Source organism: Myotis brandtii, unplaced genomic scaffold (genome assembly GCF_000412655.1).
Source record: "Myotis brandtii unplaced genomic scaffold, ASM41265v1 scaffold193, whole genome shotgun sequence".
Lineage (NCBI taxonomy): Eukaryota > Metazoa > Chordata > Mammalia > Chiroptera > Vespertilionidae > Myotis > Myotis brandtii.
The window spans coordinates 355,490-363,713 of NW_005357191.1; positions in this window are offsets into that span (position 1 = coordinate 355,490).

The following is an 8,224-nucleotide window of genomic DNA, read 5'->3' on the forward strand; positions in this document are numbered from 1 at the left end:
GGGGAGTAGGGGTCTGATTCTTCGGGGCGCGCACCTGCAGTGGGTTTCCAAAGGCCAGGCGGCACCCCCCGCCCCCAGTTGTTCCTGGTTTGTACTTCCGCTTTAGTTCCGCCTCCCCTATTGCCACCAACAAACGCGAGCTGCAGAGTCAGCTGCCATTCTTCCTACAATAGACCAACGGAGCTCTTCCTGCCGCCACGCCGCTGCAACGCGCTTCTCAAGGCCGCTGGCGGCGGCCACGTGGCCCCGTGCAGTGGTCGGTTCTCTGACGCTCACGCTTGGAGCAGCACCTGGCGATGCTGTGCCGCACACCCTACTGCGGCTCTTCGCTTTGGCCCCTTTCCTTGGTTGGACCCTCTGCGGTCCCACTGAAACAGATTGTGTCCCAGGCTCAGGCCCTGGACCGAGTCTTCTCTCTTCTTGGGCTATCGAATTGGTCCCGTGGCTTTAAATAAATACAACGGATGACTCCCAGATTTATATTTCCAACCTAGCCTTCTTTTGGCTCCATACTCATAGCTAATTGCCCGCGTGACTGTCCATATGAACTTCGCATGATACATACTACTTGATATGTTCTCACAGACGACTCTGGCCAACACATAACACCTAATCATTCCTACCTCCCCCCGCCCCCTTTCCTGTCTCAGCCACCCACTTGCACAGAACAAAAACCTAGAGCATGGGCCTGAGCTGGGTCACCTCACACAGGATCTGGGCCAAGGGGGTCCCTCTTTGCCACGTGAGCACCTAAAACACAAGGTTATCTCATGACTAGGTCTCAGGCAGCACCCCTGCTCTCAGATTTCCGAGGGCGAATCTGACTGCTGCCTCCCTTCTAGTCATTCTTGCCCCCTCCCCCAAGCTGTGCTTCCCGCCCAGGTGTCCCTGGGCACAGGTGTAGGTAGGGAAACCTGCGTGGACTGACTGAGGCAAGATAGTAAGAAGCTAGGAAAATTCCTGGGCAAGTAGGATGGGGAAACTGAGACAGATAATTAAACAAGGCCTAACAATTTGCCCAATTTACAGCCAGCCAGTGAATCATAAGACCTTATCTTCCCTAAGCAAGGATACTTGAGAACAAATGGTTAATACCTCTCCTTCCTGCTCAGAGAATAAATAGCTTAAATCACCTGGTAAGGGAGATAGAGGAGAGACCCAGATAATGCCATTTGTGCCGGCCAAACCCAAGGACGGATGAAGTCAGGGGAACAAATAACAAAAAACCGGTAAGAGCCAGACAGACCCATGATAAAAGTAAAACCGTAAACCCAACCAAAGAAACCCCAAACTCCCCTAAATACTCATTCTGATGCCGCAGCAGCAGAATTAAAAATGCACTTGAGAAGCTGGTGAGCGTTTGCTGGGGACCCTCCACCTAAGAGAGAAAACCCTCAAGACAAAGCATGCCAGCATGGGCTCTCGGGAGCACGCCATGCCCGCCTCAGGCATGAACTTTTTACTTCCTTCCTCCTAAACTCTAGGGTCCCCAAGGGACTTGCAACCAGGGGAGCAAAGGGCAGCGGCAGGTCATCCCAGGCTCACCCCTGATCCTGTCTCCAAGGTCCTCTTTTTCTCTGACGTCCCAGTGAGCTAAAGCAGCCCCACCCAGGCTCACTTCTGTCACTGTGACCTTCCCTTCCCTTCCCAGTGAGCCAACAGCCGCCCTGCCCAGGCTCACTGCTTTCCTAGAGCATTTCTAGGGAGTCAGAGCAGAGCACCGCCTACGCTCTCTCCTGCTGCTGCTCCCACCCTAAGTGCCTCCTTTGTTTCACTGTCCGCAGTACATTTAATAAATGTACTCTCCAAATCACCTGGGCTCATGCTGTGAAATCTTTCCTGCACAAAGTCAAGAACCCACATACTACCGGCCGGCTCGAGGCAGACCTGCTCCGGACCTGGTCCCTGTTGGTAACATTACAGGTGTCAATCAGTTATCACCCAGGCTGTGGCAGAGATCCACGCACCTGACCTTGGGTGTGTTGCAGAAGAAGTAAAGGTATTTCCAGAATAAATATCCAGGGAAGGAAAAAAAACATTGGAACTCAGGCAGGGACGTGTTCACGGGCACTTAGAATCCAAGTTCCTGGACCACTCCTTAAGCCTCAACCTCCCGTGAAGACGAAGATAAAGAGAAACCTGATTTGGTGTCAGTAAAACCTGGCTTTTTGTGGTTGGATGGGTGAGGAGAGCTCAAAGATGGGGTTCCTCTAGTAAAGGGAGTGCCTCTCTTTCCCCTTAGCCCCCCAACCCCTTCTCCAATTCGGTATTTCTCCTAACAGTCATTTCACCCCCTGTGCCAGGCCTCTGTACTGTGGCACCTCTGCATTCACAGGAAGAGATGAAAGAGGAAGAAGCCAGACTGGCAGGAACGGGGTCTTGACAAAACACTAGTCCCCTAAGTCAGGCCTACTACGCCCTCTACCTTTTCTTCTGCTACATACTGGCGAGCTAGGACTCCACCTGGAATTCCCTAAGCTTTCCTCTCATTCTGCTCCACTTCCTGTGTTTATTCTTTCCCTCTCGTCTCTATTCTCTCATTCCAGTTCTCTCCATTTACTGTCATTTCTTCCACTTTTCATCTAACTATACCCATTGCCTTCCTTTCTGGCTCTCATTGTATATTCGTGACTCCTTTTTCTTTCGTTCCTTGTGTCTTCCCTTTTTCTTGCCTCATTCTTCCAGCTTCCTTCCTCTGTACCTAGAAAGTTTTACATTTCAGCCAAAAAGGGATCCAGCCTATCTTCTGCCATCTTTCAGCATCAGGCTTTTAATACAGAATTTGTCAGCCACCAACATTCTAGGTTCTTCCTCCTAATTCTGTTCTTGTTGCGTTCCCCTCCTGGTTTACTCAGTCCATCGAGCGGACCGTATTCAGGTGGTTACCAAAATGACCATCTTTCCTTGCTTGCACCTCCCAGGGCCTGGTGAATCTTGGCCTCCCCAGACTGCAGTTCAGCTGGTGAGAACTGAAACCCCTTCACCAGTGAGTTCTGGGAACATGGCTGTAATTTCCTGGTTGTCAGTCTTCACTTTCCTCTTTCTAGGAGCACCTACACCAGCTTGTAGCTAAACTTCCTGCTTGGAGCCCTGAGCAGAGCCTGCAGTCTGCTGGGTCAGAGCGTTGGGCTTCCTTAGCCTTGTTACCCTTTAGGCTTTCTCCTAAACTCCCAGAGGCTAACCTCCCATCCCTTTGCTCCTAGATCAGAATTCTAATGAGAGGTGCTCTACCTGATAGACCCCAATGGGCTGGACTTGATCACATAGCATCTCTAAGAATCCCAGAAGCTTGCCAAATTGTGTGTAAAAATGGTCCCCATTAGGGTCCCTCCTGTCGCCCTACTCGGAATGCCTGGGAAAGGACATAACATGTTAACAGCCCCAACAGTAAAATAAATGAGAAAAGTGTTTAGTGAGGCTACGATTGGGAAGAACTTTTGTTGTAAGGCCCACTCCTGATTATGCCAACTCTCCCTCTGGGCTTTGAAGACACCCAGCACGATGCCCAAAGACAAATGCCTGCCCCTCTGCCCTGTCTGCCAGGAAAATCCAAGTCTGGCTACTGCATGTATTGAGGTGACTACAAGTTTATTGACAGAAGTCTTAATATTCTGAAGGCAATAATTTCAGACTAGAGCAGAACTGAGACCTGGGATGTGAAAGTTGCTGACGTGAGAAATGGGCCAGCACTTGGGGTGAGGTTGGGGGACTCCAGGTGCCCCACCCTCACCCCCGATCCCCTTGCCCTGCCCATCCTCTCCCCTCAACCCACTTCCTACTGAGAGTAGGTGGGATGTGAAAGTTTCTTGGTAGCAAGAAGTGGTTCATATCTCCACTGAGACTTAAAAATAAGGCTGTATTTCCTTGGAGAGCTTTACTAGAATGAACAATGATATGGGAGTGGTCTGGGGAATGAAACCCTCTCTCCCGCCACACGCACTAGTGCAGTCCACTATGGAGAGAGGGGGGTGGATGGCAAAGCCCTATGGTAGGCATGTTAGGGGCTATTATAAGACCCTCCTTTTGTAATCTGAGCATTTAAACTTCTTGAGTCTCCCACTCCCCGAGTAATGTCATATATCGGGGCCTAGGAGATGGCAGATGTGATGTTGTGTGAGTATGTCCAAGGCCACCACTAGTTGAGGGTCTGGGCTTTGCTGACCTATCAAAGTTCAGTTTATCTTGGGGGATTTTTGTCTTGGGGGAGGGCAGAACTGGGAGAGGGGAGGGCAAAGAAAAGCAGAGAAACAACTAGGATACTTGAGAGAAGGACCATGAGGCACTAAGGAGACATGGGGCAAAAGGTTTGAGGGCAGGAAGAAAGGACCACTTCTAAGTCCAAATCAGATGGCCCAGTTCCAACTCTTCCTCTTTACTATCACTTCATCCTCCACCCCACAACTCCTACCCTGCACTTGTCTGCACCACCTCTTCAGCCACCCCTACTTCTTGCCCTGCACTCCCTACAAGGTAAAAAGACCCCTTGACATAAAGCCATGGGCATGGTTATCTCATACTAGTGCATGTGCAACTACTCCCAGGAAGTGAAACTGCAAGAAAGCAGCCCAGCAGGCTAGAACCAGAGCCAGGGCCAGAGCCTGGAAAGAATCTAAATCTATATATATAAAAGCCTAAGCTATTGTTCCACTGTTCCACTGGTAGCTATGATGCACAGTGACCACAAGGGGGCAGACACTCCAACTGGTAGGTTAGCTTGCTTCTGGGGTCCTGAGATGGGGACTAGGCAAGATGGGTGGACATGCCCTGGAGCCCTCCTGTGGTCGTCCAGCTGGCCAACCTCCTGTGTCCCTTCTGGGCCCCACCAGTGGGGTCGGTTGGCCTGGCCTGCACCCTTTCACAATCCAGGACCCCTCGGGGGATGTCTGCAGGCCAGGCCAAGGGACCAGGCCTCTAGTATAAAAATAAAACCAAATACCACCTGGCCAGTGTGCCTTAGTTGATTGGGCGTTGTCCCATGTATCAAACCAAAAGGTTGCCCATTTGATTCCTGGTCAAGGCACATACCAGGTTGTGGGTTTGATTCCCGGTTGGGGTGTATACAGGAGGCAACCGAGCTCTCTCTCACCCTCTCCTTTTCTCTCTCTTAAGTCAATAAAAACATATTAAAAAAAATAAAACCAAATAATTCAGTGTGTGTTTTACCACCAGTCCCTGTCAATTGTAAACAATTGTAGAATAACGGTTTGGGTTGTCTGTCTCAAGATCCTTATACTTCAATTAGCACATTGTCATTTATCCTTTAATAAACATATTCTACATGGAAGTTTATTTGGAGAATTCCCATTATTGAGTCAGCTCTGGACACAGGCCCCACTCAGCTACACACGTTCACTTCCAAAGCAAGTTTCTAAGAGTTTGGTTTGGAACCACTTCAGCTCATTTTGGCACAGACGGAAGGTACCACGTACACCTGAGTGGACTTGAAAGAAACCATAGCACAGGCTGTGAAGATAGAAGGTCAGCTTGGATTAAACAATACTGTCATTCTTCATAGCCACTTGCTAGGAAGCCAAACAGTGAAACAAAGTGTGAACTGTCAAGTGCAATATATTTGTGAGTAGAAATTTTAGTTTATGCATGAAATGTTTTATTGAATTTGAAGATTTTTAACACTGAAAAATCCAGATTTAATTAATCTAGGAAATAATGCATTCCATCAGTATATAACTTTGTCCAATGCCATCTTTCAAAGCTTTCCCCAATCCTGCTGAGGCAGTCCTAAAAGCTGCGTCTTCTTGCTACCTGACAACATTCAAAAGCATCCTGCTAACACCACCTGTCTTTCTAGTGCTCTCCTTCTGGCCCACTCTTGACCCCACTGGCACTCCACCCCCTGACCCACTCCACCTCTGTCCTCCCTCCCCAACTTGCCCTTCCAGTCCAGCAGTCACTTCCCTGGCACACACCCTTATGCCCTTGTCCCCTCTTCCTGCATCTTTTTTTTTTTTTCTCTTCCTGCATCTTATTCACTTGGCAGGAAGCCTTTGCTACTGTCCTTATATCTCTCAGATGGCCAACTGTTTCCTGGGCACAATGGCATTCTCCCTCCCCATGCCATGTCCATCTTTTCTATCACCAATTTTCTCTTGACCTCAGGGGTTTTAGCCTGGGATTCCAGTGGATAGAACTAAGGGTCCCATGAATTTGGATGGAAACAATTTACGTCTTTATCTTCACTAACCTCTAACTATCTCCTTCCATTAACAATGGACATAGCAAAGCACAGTAGTATTACACATTACAGCTGTAAACATTTCAGAATATCATTTATACTTATCACTAATTCAAATGACACTATAGCTTATTTAATGTGTTAATAAGTATACATATTACAATATCACACATTAATTTTAATTTTTTGATAACAGAATTTCAACATACTAGGTAATTAGTTTCCTCTGTAATCCTATATGTTTTATCTTATGCATTTAAAAATATTGAGGGAATTTCCTCAATATGATAAAGGGCATGTATGAAAAACACAGAGCTAGGATCAGAATCAATGGGGAAAGACTAAAAACTTTCCCTTTAGGATCAGAAACAAGTCAAAAATGTCCACTTTCACCACTGTTATTCAATATTGCACTAAGATGTTCTAGCCAAAGAAATTAGGCAAGAAAAAGAAATAGAAGTTATCCAAATTGGAAAGAAAGAAATAAGACTTTCTCTAGTTGCAGATGACAAGATCATCTATTTATATAAAAGGCTAATATGCAAAGTGTCCCTGTGGGAGTTTGACCAGGAGACTGGGAGTTGGATGGCTCACTATGACGTGCGTTGACCACCAGGGGGCAGTGCGGAATGAAGGAAGGCCCTGTCCGGCAGCCAGTAGGCCCCAATGGGTCCTGATCACCCGCCAGGCCTAGGGACCCTACCCGTGCACAAATTTTGTGAACCAGGCCTCTAGTTCTGTATATAAAAAGTCCCAAAGAATCGACAAAAAAAATCTGCTAACGATAATACCTAAGTTTAGCAAAGTAGAAGGTCATGAGATCAAACAAAAAATTCAGTACAGTTTCTATACACCAGCAATTCCATTTACAATAGAAAACAATTCAATTTACAATAGTTCCAAAATAATAAAATACCTATCCATAAATTTAACCTAGAAGGTGAAACAGTTGTATGTTGAAACTATAAAACATTGTTGAAATAAAGTAAAGACCTAAATAAATGGAAAGATATCCTCTGTTCATGGACTGGAACACAATATCATTAGAAACCAATACTACCCAAAGTGATGTACAGAGTCAATGCAATCTTTAACAAAATCCCAGGGAATTGTTATTTCGGATGTGGAAGGGTTAATTCTCAAATGCATCTGGAATTGCAAGGGCCCTCAAATAGCTAAAACATTCTTGAAGGAAAAAAAGTTGGAGGATTCACACTACTTGATTTCAGAACTTACTACAAAGCTACAACAAAAGTAATCAAAACAGTGTGGTACTGGCAAAATGATGGCCAGAAATAAGTCCATGTATCTACGGTCAATTGATTTTGAACAATGGAGGAAAATAGTTTCACAAATGGTGTTAGCCCAACTGGAAAAGAATGCAAAGAATGAAATTGTACTCCTAACTCATACCATATACAAAAATTAATTCAAATTGGACAGGTGACCTAAACATGAGAGCTAAAATGATACAACTATTAGGAAAAAAATAAGGGTAAATCTTCATGACCTTGGATTTGGCAATGGATTCTTAGATATACCAAAAGTGTGAGCAACACAAAGGAAAGTAGATAACTTGTACTTAATCAAAATTAAAAACTTGTGAGCATCAAGGACATTATAAAGAAAGTGAAAAGACAACCTACAGGATGGGAAAGATACTTGCAAGTCATATAACTAATACAGGTCTGGCATCCAGAACATATAAAGAACAAAAAGACAACTCAATTTGAAAAATGAGACAAGTAGACGAAATAAAAGGCATCCACATTGAAAAGGAAGAGAGGTATAACTTTTGTTATTTGCAGGCCAAAAACCCTCCAGGTATGGGCCACCCCTTCATTTCTTGCACGCCACCCATTCCTGTTGGTTCCACCTTCAAAATTTACTCTGTCACCACCAGGTCCACTGCCATCCAGCCCAGCCAGGGGCTGCAGCCCCGCACTCCGCGGCCGGCCCCGCACAGAGGGCCTCCTCCTCTGGGATTCTCTACCGCGGCTCCAGGACTCCGCTCCCCGCTGCCCTGCCAAG